The sequence below is a fragment of the Falco rusticolus genome, chromosome 9, assembly GCF_015220075.1.
Source record: "Falco rusticolus isolate bFalRus1 chromosome 9, bFalRus1.pri, whole genome shotgun sequence".
NCBI classification, from domain to species: Eukaryota; Metazoa; Chordata; class Aves; order Falconiformes; family Falconidae; genus Falco; species Falco rusticolus.
The window spans coordinates 7,788,887-7,806,669 of NC_051195.1; the positions used below are offsets into that span (position 1 = coordinate 7,788,887).

At 39.7% G+C, this 17,783-nt stretch overlaps 1 protein-coding gene across 1 annotated transcript in view; it reads left to right on the forward strand.

Moving 5' to 3' along the window:
- Positions 1-17,783, forward strand: part of LRMDA (leucine rich melanocyte differentiation associated) — a 680,164-nt gene that overhangs the window by 208,216 nt on the left and 454,165 nt on the right. The gene's annotated exons all lie outside the window — the stretch shown is intronic.

Here is a 17,783-nt window from a genome sequence, read left to right on the forward strand (position 1 = left end):
GCTGTTTTTCACCCCCCAGAGTAGTAGTGTACCTGCTGTTGCTATCAAGCTACTTGCCAACAGTGGCATCTGCTCAGTGTAGACATCAAGAATTTGAATGTCAATATCTTTTCCTTGAAATGAATGGGAAAGTATTTGTCACTCAGCAGCAATCATTCTTCAAATAAAAGGTTAGCCAGACAGAGCCCTTAATCAAAGAGTCGGTCTTTTCTGTCAGCAGTGCCTTTTAAATAGCAATGATGAAGGCTGGCTGTCAGTGACTTGACTTGATGAGCTAGGTGATTGATCTGCATAAATCATTTTCTTTTAACATTGTCAGTGAAAAGTAAATTGGTGGGATTTTGGGGGGTATTAGCTATATTGAAATTAATATATAATATTTTAGCTGTGTCCTTAGTGTCAGAGTTTCCATTAAAAAGTGAAAATTACATACGATCTTAGCCTATATTGTCCTAATGATGAAGTATTATTGTTATTGCAATTACCATGCAAATTAAATTCAGAAGTTGAACATGTAACAGATTTTATGAGCTGCAAGAGAAGTGCTGTTAGTAAAGGAATTAGGAGGAAGCTCTATCGTTTAGTTAAATCTGCAGAAGCTTTTGATTTGAAAGACAAAAATCAGGAGCGTGGCTTAAAGTATAAGCTGGAGACTTTAATCGTGTTATCTGCTTCAAAAAATACAATAGAGATAATTTCCAAAGTATTGGAAGATCTCATATACTGGAGGTTTTAGTGTCATGGTGAAGTGCGTTCTCTGTCAGTTTGTCTGCTTTAATTTCACTACTTTATATGTAGTAAATATTTTTGTTTTGTTTTCAGGAGTGTCTGGAATATATGTTACTAGACTTTTGTGGTGTTGCCCAGCATGAGCTGCTCTGGTTGATAGCAGCAGAAGTTCAGCGCCTGTCCCTGCCATTAGTCTGAATTAAAGCCATGGAGCGAGGGAGACTTTCAAAGATGCAAATCACACCCAGCTGTTTTTTGTGCTTTAGAAATTTGTTAATAAATACCGGTGTGGGTCACTAAGAGAGACTCCTGGTTTTGAGGCCAGGAAATGTTGCCTACTCTGGATACGTTTCAAAACATTGCTTAGTTGCTTCCCCCCCCCATCTTCCGATTAGTGTTTTGAACATTCACTCCAAAAATAAAACCTGTGAAGTAACACCCACCCGCACACCTCCCCACCTCCCCTGTCCCCAAAGGGCCGGAAGGATCACCTGGTTGACACTCCTGTGAGTGAGGATGTATTCAATGAAATAGATACGCGCGCACTGCAAAGGACCTGTTTCAGAGAAAGCTGCATCTATGAGGCTCATCCATCAGTTTTCCGCATTTTAATCTTTATTTGTAAAAAGCTTTACTTAGATTAAGTGAATTGCTGCTGCTATCCCGGTTCCCCCACCCCACCCAACAGTATAATACAGGACCTGAGCCAGCAGGAGTGAAAAATACAATCAACACCCAAAAAAAACCCCCAACCAAACCCACTCTCTTCTTCCCCTCCTCCCCCTGCTCCCCGTTTGAAAACCTGTTTTTATTATTTAGGTATCAAAGTGTTTGAAAATGTTCTTTATGTGTCTTCATGCACTGCCCATCTACCTGCTATATCAAATAAATTGTTTAAAAGGACATTGTTGACATATTTAAATTGTAACATTTACATTTCTCAAAGGTAATTCCCAGCTAGCATTCTTGGATAACTAGATATACGTCAGGCTAGGTAGCGGTGGATCTTGGATGTGTACAATTGCCTGGTTCCTGCTAACGTGTTATCAAGTATCCACATGCTGTGGTAGTGATGAGCCCAGGGGTGTGTGCTGTATGAAGTGCGTGCGCAGGCATCACTTTAACTTGTAAATTTACATTAAGCATGTTCTTTGAGACTCGCCGAATCGTTCTTGCGCACTTGAAAATTTTTCAGTTTTGGCAATCATTTTAGGATCTACTCTTTGTAGCAGATACGGGCTTTGTTTAACCATAGAGGCATGACCCTCCTGATATGCAGACTTGCTGTGGATAGGTACAAGCGATTATGTGATTTGCTGGCATGAACTTGGCTGACTAGAATCCATTCCGTCTGTGATGTTGTTTCATTCATATAGGTTGGGGTTTGGTTTGGTGTGTGTTGGTGGGTTTTTTTTGTTTGGGTTTTTTTTTGTTTGTTTTTTGTTTCTCTCCCAGGATGGATGTATTTAAAATGCAGTCTGGAGTACTTGTCACTGAATAGTAAGTAACTGAATATGTAGTTGCAAAATGACTGTTGAAGCTTATTTTCCATGCTGTTCTTAATTTAATTGTATTAAACAATTAAACAGTCAGAGGCATCTAGTCTGGCTGCAGATCTTGCTGTTGACTAAACTGCTGATCCAAATGACAGCAGCAATCTTATTATTCTGTGGTCTAGCTTTCTTTACATGCCCGTGATAGGCATTTGATATACCAAACTTTATCTAAAATTTTATTTCATCTTCAGCAAACAATGCAGTAATTTACTGAATAGTTGCTAGATTGCACTTAAATCCCACAGGCTTTGTTTATGTTCTGTTGGTTGCTGTGTTTGTCCTTTTAATAAGAGCTGTTCTTGCCAGTATCCTGCTATGTTTTGCTCAAAGTTTCAATCCAGTCACCTCTCTCTTACTAGGCCTTTGTTGGCCTGTTGATTGCTTGTCCCCATTTAGAACCAATGAGGAGAGTGCCATGACAAAATTGAAAACTTAAGGTTTCTTGTTATTAATCCAGCATGTTCCACAGCTTCTTTCTATCAGTCCTGCTCCTGCAAGTCTGTCTGCCTAATTTGAAAAAGAGTGAAGGGCAGTAGTAAATACCCTTCCTTGGTTCTGTTTATCTCTTGAACTTTTCTGTTCGGTTTAGCTGGTGGCATTCATGCAATGTGCCCTGCGTCTACAATGAATGTACTGTTATTCTTTGGGTGTATATTGCTATGAGCTATTCGATTTCATCAGCCATTGAAAGCAGTGAAGTTGCTGAATAATCTGTCTCTTGGAGACAAAGATTTTAAAGGGAAAAAACCAGTTTCACAATGAATGGAGGTGGTGGGCGTGACTGGGAGGAGAGTATTGCACAGCAGCTTGGCCGCGATGCAGTACAACAAGTAGCCGGTGTAAATGGAGAGGCAGGACTGCTTGTGGAGCTCCTTCTCGGCTGCAGTCTGCACCTGTAGTAGAGCCTTTGGAGTTAGCGCTACTTAGGAGACAAGTTCTACCTTCAGATGCTTGCATGTCTTCACAACCTAGCGAGAGTTGTGTGCGAGGTTAGGACAATGGGACCCAGCACTAAAACTGCTTTTGGTCATTAGCAGTGATAATGAGAATAGTTAGTTTGGGAAGGATCTTAGAATGGGTTTATTGTTTATGTGCTTGGAGAATATCTTTTAACGCCCCTACTTTCTTTATGTGGCTACTTATATGATCTCACATTTTTTTTTTTTTTTTTTTTTTTTTTTGCTGGTTGTGCCTCTCAAGTGCAATGGCATTGGTTCCTGAGTCCCAGAAGAAGGCATTGTGTGTGTGCGCACATCTGATTTTCTAAAAGGCACAACTGTATCCACTCTGCCTGCTTTGTTTTTCCTTCTCTTAAATGGTTCTTGTGGGGGTTGGCTCTTCTGGACTGACCTTCTTACCTACGGTGTGATTTTTGACTTAGTATGGCTGTCTTGTGGTGGTGGTTTTGCTTTCCACCTCCCAAGCGTGGACATTGGCTTTTTTTCTGGGAGGTTTGATCAGCTCTGCCATGTGGATGAGCTCTGCCTGAAGCTGAACAAATCTTCTTGTAGCAAATCCGTGTATTTTTAGCTCTTCCGATGTGTCCTGTTACTTAAACTTTATGAAATTAAATATATTTGGAATTATGGATAAATACATCTTAAAAGGGGAAAGGAGCTACTTCTCCCTATGTCCAGGGTGACCCTGCCCTTTTCAGTTTACCCAGGAAAAGCAGATGTAGGCAGCCCAGTCTGACCTGGCCCTTGGGGTTCCTCAGTTAATTTCATGCAACGCAATTTAAGAGTTTGCAATGTTTTATCTGTAGCAGCCTGTAAATACTGTAAATACATAGACTGCTTTAGGTGGGTGCAAGGCGTAACGTCTGGTAAAGGTTTTCAGTTTTAATACTAATCTTCAATACTTGAGTCATGTAAATGTTTGTATTACTAACCTTTGTTTTATAAAAGAGCATGAAATATCTTTTATTTCCTCAGACAGTTATCTGTTCCATCTCACATACTGCTTTATCAATGTAATATGAAAATTATCAAAGAAAGAATAGTTTTTGTGAGGTTTTCTTTTCAAGAAGGACAAACTATTTGTATATTTTCTTTTCATAAAAGCACATAACTAGTTAGCTGGAATAAAAACTGGTAATCATAGTATAAAATTAATAATATTTTACCCTAAATAAACTAATCATATTGGTTTGGTGGTCCTGTGCAAAAGAAAATGAAGAGTAACGATGCAAACCTGGTAGTTTGCATTTGCAAACTTACCTGTGTCTTCATAGTATTGTTTTACACATTAGCAAGGAAAACAAGTGGTAGCTTCAAATACTGATAATTTGTGTAGCACAGCACAATTCTTGGAATCTTAACATTCTCATTTCTTGTTTAGAACATGAATGTGCACACGTGTGTAGATGTCTGTTCAGTGAGGCAAAATTTGGGCATGATATATATTGTATGGGGTGTACGTGGTATGCAAGGTGCACTTCAAAGTAATATTTTTGTTTTGAACCAACATTTAATTAATTGATCTATGAGTTGTGACAGATTAAATATAGTGAGAACTTGCTTACACCACAGCTTTACTAAATATATTTTTAGCATAGTGATTGTGGGTGCCATATTAGGACATATTCTGTGTGTCTATGCTTGTCTCTCTTTTCATCCTCATTGTTCTTTTAACTGAAAATCATATGTTTGTTGAAAAAACAGAAGAGTTTTCAGAATAAGATACAGAGTAATATACTTAATAATCTGATCGTTACTAAGTATAGTAGTAGATGCAATGCTAAGTTGGAATACTTCATTTTTTTAGCAGATGAATTTTACGTAATAAACTGTAGCACTTCATCAAAATTGATGTTCAGCAGTAACCCTCTGATTTTAAGGCAGTTCCTGGCCTAACAGTCTGTAGTAACACTTCAATCAGTAATTTGTCACATGGCTTTTTAGAAACTGTTTAAAATGAGGTTGAAAGCTAACTGATAAGCTTGCTTTTATTCAGCCCAGCAAAGGTTGAGCAAGCGTTTGCTGGAAGTTGGCAAAGTCCTCTTAAAAGATCACTTCCTACCAAAAAACCTAAAGGGTTGCACAGATGTGTAGTTAAGTATTCATTATGAACATGCAAATAATGCTGTCCCAAAGGAACATTCTTTGATTTTTGAAACTGCTGCTGCTTTATTTGGTAATTGTCATGAAACATGCCTTTGCATTGATAAAGTGTCTTTCAGCAGATCTCTCGCAGAGAAGCAGAGGAGACTGTAGGAGCAGCCACTTTTGCCCATTTTGCAAGGGCCATGACATAAGTCTTTAGACTAAATATGCGCATCTGAGAAATTGAATAAAACTAAAGAACGTTTATTTTGTTTGAGGCTGCTTAAAATGCTGTTACCTACTTTTTTTTTTTTATACCATGTCTTCAATTTTGATTTCTACTGACATAAAAGATACAAGAAAAAAAATTAACAGGAACAGTAATAAAGAAAACTGATTTCACAGGCTTATTCTACCAAGATTGGTACTGGACTCTTGTTAAACTCTGCAATGGGGGAATTTTCATCTGGGGGCTATTTTTAGGAAAAAATGTTACCACTAGATCATAGATCCCAAGCTGCAAAGTTGGGTTTATTTGATTCAATTTTATTTTTGGAGGGCTGGGAGGAAGGGAGGCTGTATTGCCTTCTGAGCCATGGGCCTACCACTGCAAAATGCTGAATCTTCTCCAATGAAAATAATGCTACTGTTTAACAACTAAAGGCTTTTTAAATCCTGGGTCACTTCAGTAACTGAGTTTATAACCCAGTTCTGTGAAAAAGTTATAGGAGAAGGTAAAACAAGAGGCGCAAGACTGGGAATAAAAGGTTGGGTAAGAGGAGGAGGATATTCATAAGCAGGTTTACCAACAAAAATACTATATCGCTTTAACTGTTCCCTAAATTCTAGTAGCTTTTAGCACCTTGCTGATCTAGCTTCTGCAGCAGGTGCTCTTTCAAATCCTTTGATCTACACCCTTGCTCATTTCTAGTGTATTAAGTGTTGGTTACTGCTTTTCCACAACCTTGACAATTATATGTGTTTTGTTAGAAAGAATGTCTGTGTTGATAGTCATAGAAGTGCTACTTGGAGGCCTGTAGATGTAACCATTTAGAAAGAAAAAAAAAATAAATCTGTGGTTTTAAAATCCATGAAAATGGATTACATGACATGCACCGTTCTGGGAGAGTGTTTAAAAACCACAGATGGTTCTTCCTACATGATGCAGTTGTGATTATTTTTTTCCCCACAATTTGCTTGTTTTGGATTTGAATTTTCTCTCCCTTCTTGGAACGCTTCTCACCCAAGAATTTAAACACAATTATTCATACTGGTAGAATATCTAGATTTGCCAGCCTAGTTTATCCTTCTAGTCTGTTAGTGTTTTTAGAGGGCACTGTGACAATAATAAAAAAATCCTTACCTGTGTTTCTGTAAGATATGTAGCTGTGTGTTACAAAAATGACTTTTAAGTCTTGGTTGAGGTTTATGAAATTGTATGAGGGGCGAGTTTATAAATTATCCACATTAAGGAGAAGTCTTGTCCTTTTGTATTTAATGATACATCTTCCCCTGAGACTACGTTCTATTTGAAGCATCAGTGCTCAGTTGCCCTTTTTTAATTCCTGGGGTGGTTGTGTTGGGTAGTCCAAAGTTGTAAGGAAGGCTTGTTAGCTCGCTGGAATGAAGTAGTATAAACCATTCAAAGGGGTGGTCATAGTTTGTCTGTGACAGGATCTCTTGAATGCTGAACATGTGAAGGACCAATTCTAACTTTTTTTTTTTTCCTGGCTGTGAAGTGCTATTGCGACCATTGGTGATGTTCTCCCCCCGGTAGCACCTCCACGATGAAACACTTCATCTGACACTGGACTCAAACTTCTCACGCAGCAATTTGTTGGGGGTTGGGGAGGGGAAAGTTAATCTTTTATTCAGTGCTAGAACTTCCAAATAGAGAAAGGCAGAAGAAAATCTACTCTATGTTAGTTCTGTCAACGAGAGTTAAGATTGATATTACTTGTGGCTTTGTGTTTTGTATGCTTCTGGTTAAGACCCAGAAAGCAGCACGCTGATATTAAAAAGCACTTACGGAAAAGCGAGTGTAAAGATGGCAGCTTTTTATTCAATAGATCCACTCCCTCTTCATGTCATGAATGTGCCTCATATGGCTTTACTGGGGAGATGATGTGGCTGCTTCCAGCTCCTTTGAGTTATGTGAAGCTCAGAAACGCACAAAAGCATGAGGTAGGGTCTCGGCTAAATTATGACTGGTTTTATACTTCAGCTGATGTGGGAAGAGAAGAGAATTGAGCTTGACTTTCAGATCCCAGGATCACTTTGCATGGCTGTCAAATACTGAAGAAACTGATCTGGTAATTAGTGGAGAGTTGAGAAATGTGGAATGCCACGGGGCCACTTAGCAGTTTCTTCTTGGAGGAGTTTTACACTTTCATAACAAGGTTTCCTGGAGTGAGCACTACATTGGATGTCCAAAGATAGGTATCATGTAAAGTTTTGGCTTTCTAACCACTAAGCAGCTACCTTTTAAAAGACAATTTCCTTTAGGGTCCAAAGGAAAATATGCCAATTTGTGGCAATTTTGGAACTCTTTGCTGGGCCGGTTTTATTCCGCTTCCCTTCCCTTGTCCTGTCAGCACTGTAGTTGTTCGTGTTCACAGTTTCGTTTCTAATCGTTTCAGCTAACCGTGGTACAGAGGCTGCGATTACTTCACAGCTGCAGTTGTAAATCAGGCTTTGTAAGAGATGTGCGCTGGTTCTCAGAGCAGGCTTTGTGGTGTTGGCCATTGGGATCCTTTGTGTCTCTATGCCAATTAAAAGATTTAGTTGAAAGAGTTCAGGGTAAATGGAAACGGCTTCCTATCACCACTCCTCCAGTATTCAAACTGCTTAACTGTCACTTTACGTTGTCTCTTTTTGCTTGAAAAGGTACGTGCAAGTGGTGTTCCAGGATCAGTTTGATTCTGGTCTGATTTATTGGTAGGAATATGTCAACAAGAAGTTACGTATCAAAAATATCAGCTTTATGTCTTCCTTGGACTTCAGCTGGAAATTATATACGTAAAAAAAAAAAAAAAAAAAAAAAGCAAGACTATGGCTTTAAAAACTGTTGTGAGGGGAGGGGGCATACTGTACATATAATCATGTTCATGCATACATACATATTTGATATGGACAGGCGGTCATATTTTCTTCTACACAGATCAATCATTGTCTTTCAATTCCTGTCTTGTCTGGCATCTGCTGACCCATGCTTTAATTCTGTCAGGTCAGAGATATACGGGCCTTTGTAGTGTGCTTGTACTTCATGTCATGTCCCAGCATTGTTGTACATCTTGTTTCAGAGATATTTTGCTGTAATGTTCTGTGACCTTTTCCATTGAGTGAGGCAGTTGGAGAGCCACTCAGTGAGGGAAAATTGAGCTGTTTTATTCCTCCCTAAGGAGCCTCATGTTTCCTTTCCACCATTCATTTGAAAGCTATCATTTTCTTGATTTTATAGCTGAAAAAACACCATTGATTCACTGGATGCTAGATCCTAAGAGTCCTCCTATTGACATGCCTATTGACAGTTTTCAGTATATTCTGTGTCTAATTATCACTCTTGGCTAAATGATACACCTTGTGGACTTGAGAGATGGAGTCAATAGCTCTCACTGTATTGTTCTAGCAGGCCCTATTGAGGTTGGTGTCAAAGCACTGTGATTTATGCAATCAGAAAGAAAATTTCTGTTGGTGTAATGCATAATTAAACAAAGTACAGAGTGACTGGTGACAAAACCAGGTCTGCCAAAGTCATCAGCAAATGAAAAAAGATCTCTACAGTAAATGGCTGAGACATTGAAGAATCTCTTTTGGCATCTTATGTTTTTCAATTTTCAAGTGTTCGATTTTTCTTCCCGATACGTTGGAGAGTTTGGGGTTTTTTTTCTGCTTTCCATCTCTTCCATTAGGTAGTATTAAAAACTAAGCATATTAATTTATGTCTGTGTTAGTAAAGTTGTGCTGCTAATGCTGTTATAGATGGGTGTATTGGTACATTTTACGTGATCGCTTTTAAATAAAGAATTTTATTATGTGGCTTGCCCACTGAGACAAGGAAGCAAAGTGGCTACTCTTGGATTTTGGAAAGTGAAACCGTTAGCATTTTATCTGCATCTAGTTGTTGGTCATTAATGGTCATAAATGCTATTTTTATTCAATGTGATATAATGTTTTGATTTGCTTTGAAGTATTATATATCTTTAGAGAGAGAATATGAAGCAACCGTGTATGGAAAGGTGCTCCTTTTGCATAGGTACAGGTTTGCCTATAATCTTCAATGTATTTGTGGTCAGATATATGTTCAGTGAATCAATACATTGAAGTCTTAAAATGGAGATTTTTTTTCTTCCCCCCCATGGTACAAAATAATACAGCTCAATATTATAGCCTACATTAGAATATAAATATGTCTACTTGTTGTGGGTCCTTTTTTTTTTTTTTTTTTTTTTGTTTGGTTTGTTGTGTTGTGTTTTTGGGGGGTTTTTTTGTTTGTTTTTTTTTTTTAAAAAAAGTATCCTGGCAGATCACAGAACTCTCAGGGTTGGAAGGGACCTCTGGAGATCATCCAGTCCAACCACCCACCAAAGCAGCCTCACCTGGAGCAGCCTGCACAGTCGCATCCAGGTGGGTTTGAATGTCTCCAAAGAAGGAGACTCCGCAGCCTCTCCAGGCAGCCTGTCCCAGGGCTCTGAAGCCCTCAAAGTAAAGAAGTTCTTCCTCGTGTTCAGATGGAACTTCCTGTGTTGCAGTTGGTGCCTGTTGCCCCTTGTCCAGTCCCTGGGCACCACTGAGAAGAGCCCGGACCCATCTTCTTGACACTCACCCTTAAGATATCTGTAGGCATTGGTAAGATCCCCTCTCAGTCTTCTCTTCCCCAGGCTGAACAGGGCCAGCTTTCTCAGCCTTTCCTCCTAAGGGAGATATTCCAGATGGAAGAATTTTGTGAAGCATCTATTTGCATGATATTTTATTTATTAATGGTTAGTGGAAATGGCTTGAAGCAGGAAGAGGCCTTATGCATCAACAGCCAAATTGCCAACTGCAGGAGAAAAGAAGTGTTTTGGGCTTTTTTAGTCTTTACTAAGCAATTCTGTGTGTACTTAGGGGACCATGAAGCGTCTCATTCAATGCTTTCCCCATGAATATGAGAAATAGCATACCTGGCATTTCTTCTCTCGTCACTGTTGTGTGTTCCACTAGTATTCGCTGTGGAAGGACGAATTTGAAGGCTGCTGTGTGACTGGACCGAGAAATCACAAGACATCTCTGGAACTACCCAGAGATGAGATCCGGTGCTGGCTTCCCCCTCCTTCACGGTAGTACAGTTATTCGCTGTCAGCAAGGAATGGGTGAGAAAACAGTGCCGGGGGAAGCTTAAAATAGCATTGGTTTAACGTATGCTGCTCAGTCCCCTCAAATTTAACTTTCATTATCACAGCAGAAGACTGGAGTGAAATATGCCAAGAGAATACTCTGGAAACTTGCTGTCTAACATTAAGAACACAAAGATAAGGACACCCAATTATAAAATCTGAAGAGCAGCATGGACAAAAGACCTAGGGGCTGCTGCTTTTGTGTTCTCCTTTTTTCCTTTTTTTTTCCCCTCTTAAACATGTGAATTCATGTTAAACTGTATCGTGCTAGATCAAGCCGCTGCTTGGTTCCATATGTTGTCAATGTATTTTTACCAGATTGTAGTAGGTATTTACGCCCAAAACACCTTACAGTGCTACAACTATCACTTTTTGTTAACGCATACAGATATGTTCTCTACTAATTTGTATCGCTGTTGACTCCTTTGCAATATTTATTCTTTGATGAGATTCTGTGGTTACTATCCCCAGAATTTTGACTTTCTTACCTGTTGACATTTGGCTCTTAACTGATGAAGTAAATGTTAACTGTATTTAGGCCTCTTTAAGATGCCCAGATACACTGATACAAAATTGTGGCTGCATTCCATTTCTCACTGCATGTGTTAAGACTATGTAGAAGTAATATTGTTTCTATAGTTCTCATTTGTCATGTAATCTCCGTAGGTGTCTTTTTTTTTTTTTTTTCTTTTTTTTAAAAATATCCAATTCACAACTTCAAGCTGAAGACTCCTGCAGCTGTCGTTATTATACAAACAAGCTTGTGGAAAACCAGTGCAAGGCTGAACTAGCAGCAAGCATATGGAGTGTTCGTTTTGGAGTGGTAGACGGGAAGGAATGCAAGGCTGCATTTTCCCTCTGGGATTGTCAAGAAAGGTAGAGCCCTCTGAGAGAGAATCCAAAAGCACAGCAGATCAAAGTGTGTTTGTGACTGGAATGCCCTAGGGTTAGTGCAGTGTGAGGTGTAGCTTGGCAAATCACCATGCTTACAAACAAAAGAGTGTACTATATTCAGATCTTCCTCCAAGCGTTTCAGCATTTCAAAATGACAAATTATTGTTTTTGTTATTTCTGCATTTGGAATTGTTTATGCATTTCAAATGATCTGTAAAGTGAATTGTGTGCACTCAACAAACTTCTTCTTTAAAGTAGGCGGGTTGGAAAAAGTGATGCAGTCACATTAAATGCCAACTATTCTGCTCTCCATTCGGTTAGACAAACAGTAGCCTAAAAAATGGCAGTGGATTAAATTGATATAATGACAAGAATTCATATAGTATACTGTAGATGGAAAGAGGAATAATGCAGTGTCTTTGAACTAATGTAATGCACTTTGATCTGCTATACATGAAAAATCTAATATACCTGTATTTGTGATGATTCCAAACAGGCTCACAATACGGTAAATGCAGTTTTTACAACCTGCTGTTTAATTTTAAAGACTGATCTATTTCATCTAGGCAATATTTTGTAAAAATAACTATAAAGAAATGTTTGTTTGTTTGAATTGGACCTCTGCTGAAGATTTCACAACAATGTCTCATTGCTAATATGTGTATTGAACAGAAAGATTAATGGAATACATGATGACTTGAGGGTTTTAAATTATTCATTTGATGAAGGCATGCTCTTTTATGCAGAGGGAAAGCCTACTTTTTCTATATTTAAAAAGCATTCACATTTTTTAAACTATAGCAATTTCAAGGTTGTATTTTTGGCACAAGGGAATCATATTGGAAGATAATATATAAAATTCTCGAATGTATTAAATGTGAGAACTTAGTTGTCCGACTGTGCTGATGAATTAAGGGATTTTTTAAAATTCTTTTTTTTTTCAGAGCCAGTTAATCTGGGCTTTTCAGAGAGGTCTTTAACTCTTGAAATGTTCCAAAGTGCATTGTTGTTAGGATCGGATTGTAATAACTTCATATTTGCTAGTACCTAGTTTCACAAGTGGTTTCACTTGAAATCAGTGGATACTAAATGGAGGGTAAGATGTCATTGCTTGAGGTTATTCACATTACAGTCACAGTTCAGCCTAGAAAGTTAGTCATGGCTTAAGACCCTGACCCTCCCCACCTTTTTTTTTTTTTTTTTATTTTTAAAAGAACTGTTATTGTTCTAGTTCATAATTAGACTGGCAACAGGTCTTTGCTGCAAGAGGTTAAAAAAAAATTGATACATGATATCGGCTGCTGTTAATGTTGTTAAATATACCTAGATTGATGAAATAAACATAGCATGGAACATCACCTCATGGTACTTCTCATTTGCTCTAAAGTTAGAGGAAAACTTCATTAATGGAAAGAAAATGTGTTTTGTGGTAATGTTTTACTGTATAAGGTTTTTTAACTGTATCCATTTTAGCAAGTTTAATGATAATATTTGAAGTTCTCTACTAAAATAAGAAACAATAATGGAGATAAATGCTAAAGAGTTATTATCTCAAGCAAAACCTTACTCTGGTCTTGTTTTGCGCAACAGACTACAGTGTGATCACCGTACTTTAAACTTATCGCCACATTTGCTGGCATGTTTGCCACCTGGAAAAGTCCAGCTAAGTAGAATGGTAGCGGCAGTGCGGCCTCACCTGGTGCCCTGTGAGGCAAATGAACTCTGAAAGTATTGGAAGGAGGGGAGGAAATGTATCTTAGGACTTCATAATTATCTTAATTAGTATTTCCTCAATCGTGTCATATCAAGGACGAAGTGTATTCTATCAGATAGTGATAAATGTATTGTTTGTGAAATCATTGACTTCTCCATTCTTGAGGCATGCCTTGGTTTTGGCTGGGATAGATTTGATTTTCTTCCTACCAGCCGGTGCAGCGCTGTGTTTTGGATTTAGAATGAGAATAACGTTGCTAACACAGGGACGTTTCAGTCATCGCTAAGCAGTGCTTACTTAAGTCAAGGGCTTTTCGATTCCCCACGCTCTGCCAGTGAGGAGGTGCGTGGGGGCTGGGAGGGAGCAGGGCCAGGACAGCTGACCCCAACTATACAGAGGGATATTCCATATGATAGACCATCATGCTGAGTATAGAAACTGGGGGGCATTGGCCAGGGCCTGCTGGTGGCTGCTGGTGGCTGGCTAGGCATTGACCCGTGGGTGGTGAGCAACTGTGTTGTGCAACACTTGTTTTTGGGTATTCCCCCCCACCCCTTGAGTTTTACTTCTCTCTCTTCCTCTTGAATTACTACTATTATTATGTTTTATTTCAATTATTAAGCCATTCTTATCTCACCCAACAAGTTTTACCTTTTTTCCCGTTCTCCTACCCTTCCTGCTGGGGGGGTGGGGGGAGGCGAGCAAGCAGCTGCGTGGTACTCAGTTGCCGGCTGAGGTTAAACCACGACAAGGCAGAGAGTAAATCATAACATGGGAATTCAATCTCGGTCAAAACCACTGCAGCTCCACAGGGGGTTTTATTCCTGCCTCCTGTTTTCCTTATGTCTGTTAAGTACCTCTCACTGCCTTTGTGAGAGGGGAGCCATTGGGAAAAGGAAGAGCAGAGACCTGTGGGCTTCCAGCTAGCTTTCAGGCACGAGAGCTACTTAAATTTTGTGATAGGGTTGGTTTGTGTGGTGGTTTTTGGTTCGTTTTTGTTTTGTGTGTGTATTTATACGCATTGATAAGATCCTTCCTTGAGCCTTCCCTTCTCTAGTCTGAGCAGTCCCAGTGCGCTCTCTTCTCATACGAAAGAAGCTTCTGTTCCTTAATCATCTTTGTGGTGCTTCACTGGACTCTCTCCAGTGTGTCCATGTCTCTCTCAGGACTGGACCCAGTGCTCCAGGTACGGCCGAGCAGAGGGGAAGGATCACCTTGCTAGACCTGCTGGCAGCACTCCTGCTGCAGCCCGGGTTCTGTGGGGCTCTGCTGCCAGGGCACCTTGCTGGCTCATGTGCAGCTTGGTGTCTACTAGGACCCCTAGGTCCTTCTCTGCAGAGCTGCTTTCCCATAGGTTTGCTGCTCAGCAGAAATAGCAAGATTTTTGCTATCTGCTTGTGAGTTTTGTGTGCGATCTTTTGTGGTTTTGGTAGTGTAGATTGGCTCAGTCCAGCTCATTAAAACTAAGGAGCAGTGGTTTCATTTCTGATATTTACTTCATGTTTAACTTAATGCTTATATACCAAAGTCGTCATTTACTAGTGATGAAGCCAGATTAAGGTCTGTGATCCCATCTCCTGTCCCTATTGCAGTTATGTTGTTTATGATCTGTACACTAAAAATCCCCTCTCTCTCAATGTATACATAGATGTATTTTTTAAATCCAGATGGCTTTACTGATCCAGTTTTAGATTGTGATTTCACAAAAAGACTTTAATTGTTGCGGCAGAGAAGACTAACCTGTGGCAAGATACTGAGCAACTGAGGAGTTGGGCAAATGAGAAATGGCGTCATAAAAGCTAACCCAGAGTCCATCCTTTCAATATTTTTGCACACCATTTAAGTTCTGTGACGGCACATTGGCTCATTCAGTTTCATGATTCCTTGCGTACTAGTAGGAAGGGTTGCTGGCGCTTGCCCTGTAGGTGCTGGGGACTCTTGGAGACCTGCTCTTTAAAACTCTGATGTCTAAGGTGTCCCCTGTGAAAGATCTCTGGAAGCATATTGTGTTGCAAGAGTTTATATTTTAAGACTAGATGATTTTCTTAATAATTTACTTGGTTCTCCTGAGAGCCTTCTATTACTGCCAGTAATGAAAATGTGTACGTTGGTGTAAATTTGGGATGGTGGGTCCCATTTATGCACATGTGGAAGGGAAGAATAATCTTTGCCTCTTTTGGCACCTACTTTGGAATACGTGGTGATGGGTAGGGAATGAAGGGTTTAAGCACACACAAACCTGAACTTTAATCTTTGTATTGCTGAGAGTTACTGCTTTGGCAAAAATGAGGGAAATATATTTCATGTTGGTCGTGGTGATGGGCAGCGCCCTGGAATGACTGCAAATGTTTGATTTCCTCATCAGTAGTAAAGGTCAGTAAAGTCAGCATCACAGCTTTCGTATTGCTGTATGGATTCACACTTGCTAACTGTTCTGGTCACAGCTGGGGTATCTACCGCCGCATGTGTTTTCCCTGCAGCTTCGTTAAGGGCTGTGTGCTTCTGGGAGTGGGGAAGACCAGTGGGTTGCCTGGGTTTTTATAACCTTTCTTTGTATAATGTCTGGCCTAGCCTAGCATAAGTAACACAGTGGTGGGTTTGGCTTGTCATCAGGGCAAACATCCTGGCACGTTTAGGTGTACAGAGTTACCACCTTTTACATGGAGTCTTGAATGTAGCAACCCACTAGCCAGTCTTCTGCTCCATTTGAGACAATTCAGCGTCCTTAAGAGAGACCCCATTGTGTCAGCAATCTGCTGCTTTGTTATACGCAAAACTGTTAGCTCCTTTAGCTTTAAGTCTTTCTTCTGATATTTTCCTTGATTAAGGTGAGCGTGATTCTTATATTGCTGATTCTCACACTTCAGGCTGCAGACAACTTGTTGTCTGTATGCATCTGGCAACTTGCGCAGTCCTGGCTCTATCACTTTGCTGCCTACTGCTTCTACAGATGTCGAGTGCTTTCACTGCAAAAAGGAGTCTAGATGTCTGTAATAACAGTCGAAATGAGGAGGAGCTGCCAGTCTGCTTGCCTTTACTGTTAGGCACTGATGTTGTACCAGGCAGAAATGGAAAAAGAAGCCACCATCGGAACACCCAGTAATAGCTGAATAAGTCCACGAATTAACTTACAATCTTAAGAAATACTGTAGGCACTGGTGAGTGGTGTCAGAATCCTGATTTGACATTGGTTTTGGCTCCAGTTTGTGGGATCTTACCCAGTACAAATCCCACACAATTGTTGTGACCTCCAGAGGGTCCTGTACAACCTTGATTATTTTGTGGCTTGTGATAGAGAAATGCATCCAAAATTCACTTTGTAATACATAGCTATCCATTGTGGGAAAAGTCCGGCAGGTATTAGTATTTGTTTTAAAAGATAAGCTGGTAAACAGCAGCTCTTAATTACCCACAAATCAGTAGCTAATTGCTACTTATGGATACCCCTTTTTCCACCTAAAAAAATCCTAGGGCTTACAGACACGTATTTAATGAAATAAACCACGCTCTCTCTCTTTGGGACTAGACACTTTAAAAAATGTTCTAAATTTAAATTGAAATGTTTGCACAGGTTCACCCTAAGGTTCCTGGCAGGTAGTATGACAAAGCAGCAATAGTCAATTTTTTCAGAAAGCCACAGCCCTGAACAAAAATAGTCATATTTTGACTGAAGAGAGATTACCAACCAAGAGCACGTAGCATTTTGACAGAACCAGATCAAAATACTTTGAATTTTGGAAATGATTTTTCTCCTGCTATTGAGTACTCTGATAAAAGAGGAACAGTTGTCATTTTGAAAGCAGTGTTCTGTACATAGTGAGGATTTCCAATTAGCACATTTTAAGACTTGTATGAGATGATGCTTAAAAATGGGACATTACAAAATGAAATTATGTCATGGCACTTTCTAATAGAGTTCTGAGAAAAGTCAATTTATGGCAGTGCATTTCATGTGCTTGTCTTAAGGCAGCGATTCTTGTTTTCCCATTCCAATTACAGCAAACCTTTCATAATTATCTAAGAGTTGCATGCAAAGAGTATTGCAGATCACATAACGGGTATATTGTGTGCTGCGTGACACGTATGGTGCAAAACTAGTTTGAAATACAAAAGTTATGGAATAGTAGGCAGACATAAATATTCAGTACTTGCTCTTCTAAATGGTAATTGCACCAGCTCGGCACATGTCTGAGGGTAAGGAGTCAGAGTCCTACCAGAGGGGTGGCAGATGGACAAAGGCAAGAAGTTAAGGATGTGCCAGAGAATAAATTAGAGTTACATCATGACAGATCTGTAGCTGATGGTAAGCTGACTGGCTACAGGTCATGAACAAGCTTACCGTAGACAGCTCCTGTAAATAGATCCGGACCTCACTTGTTTACTGCCCGAAGAAGTGACAGCGGAGATCCTGATGGGGAGATGCTGTGCTTTAGCCTCTAGGTAATATTAGGAAGGATCGCAGAGGCCTTAA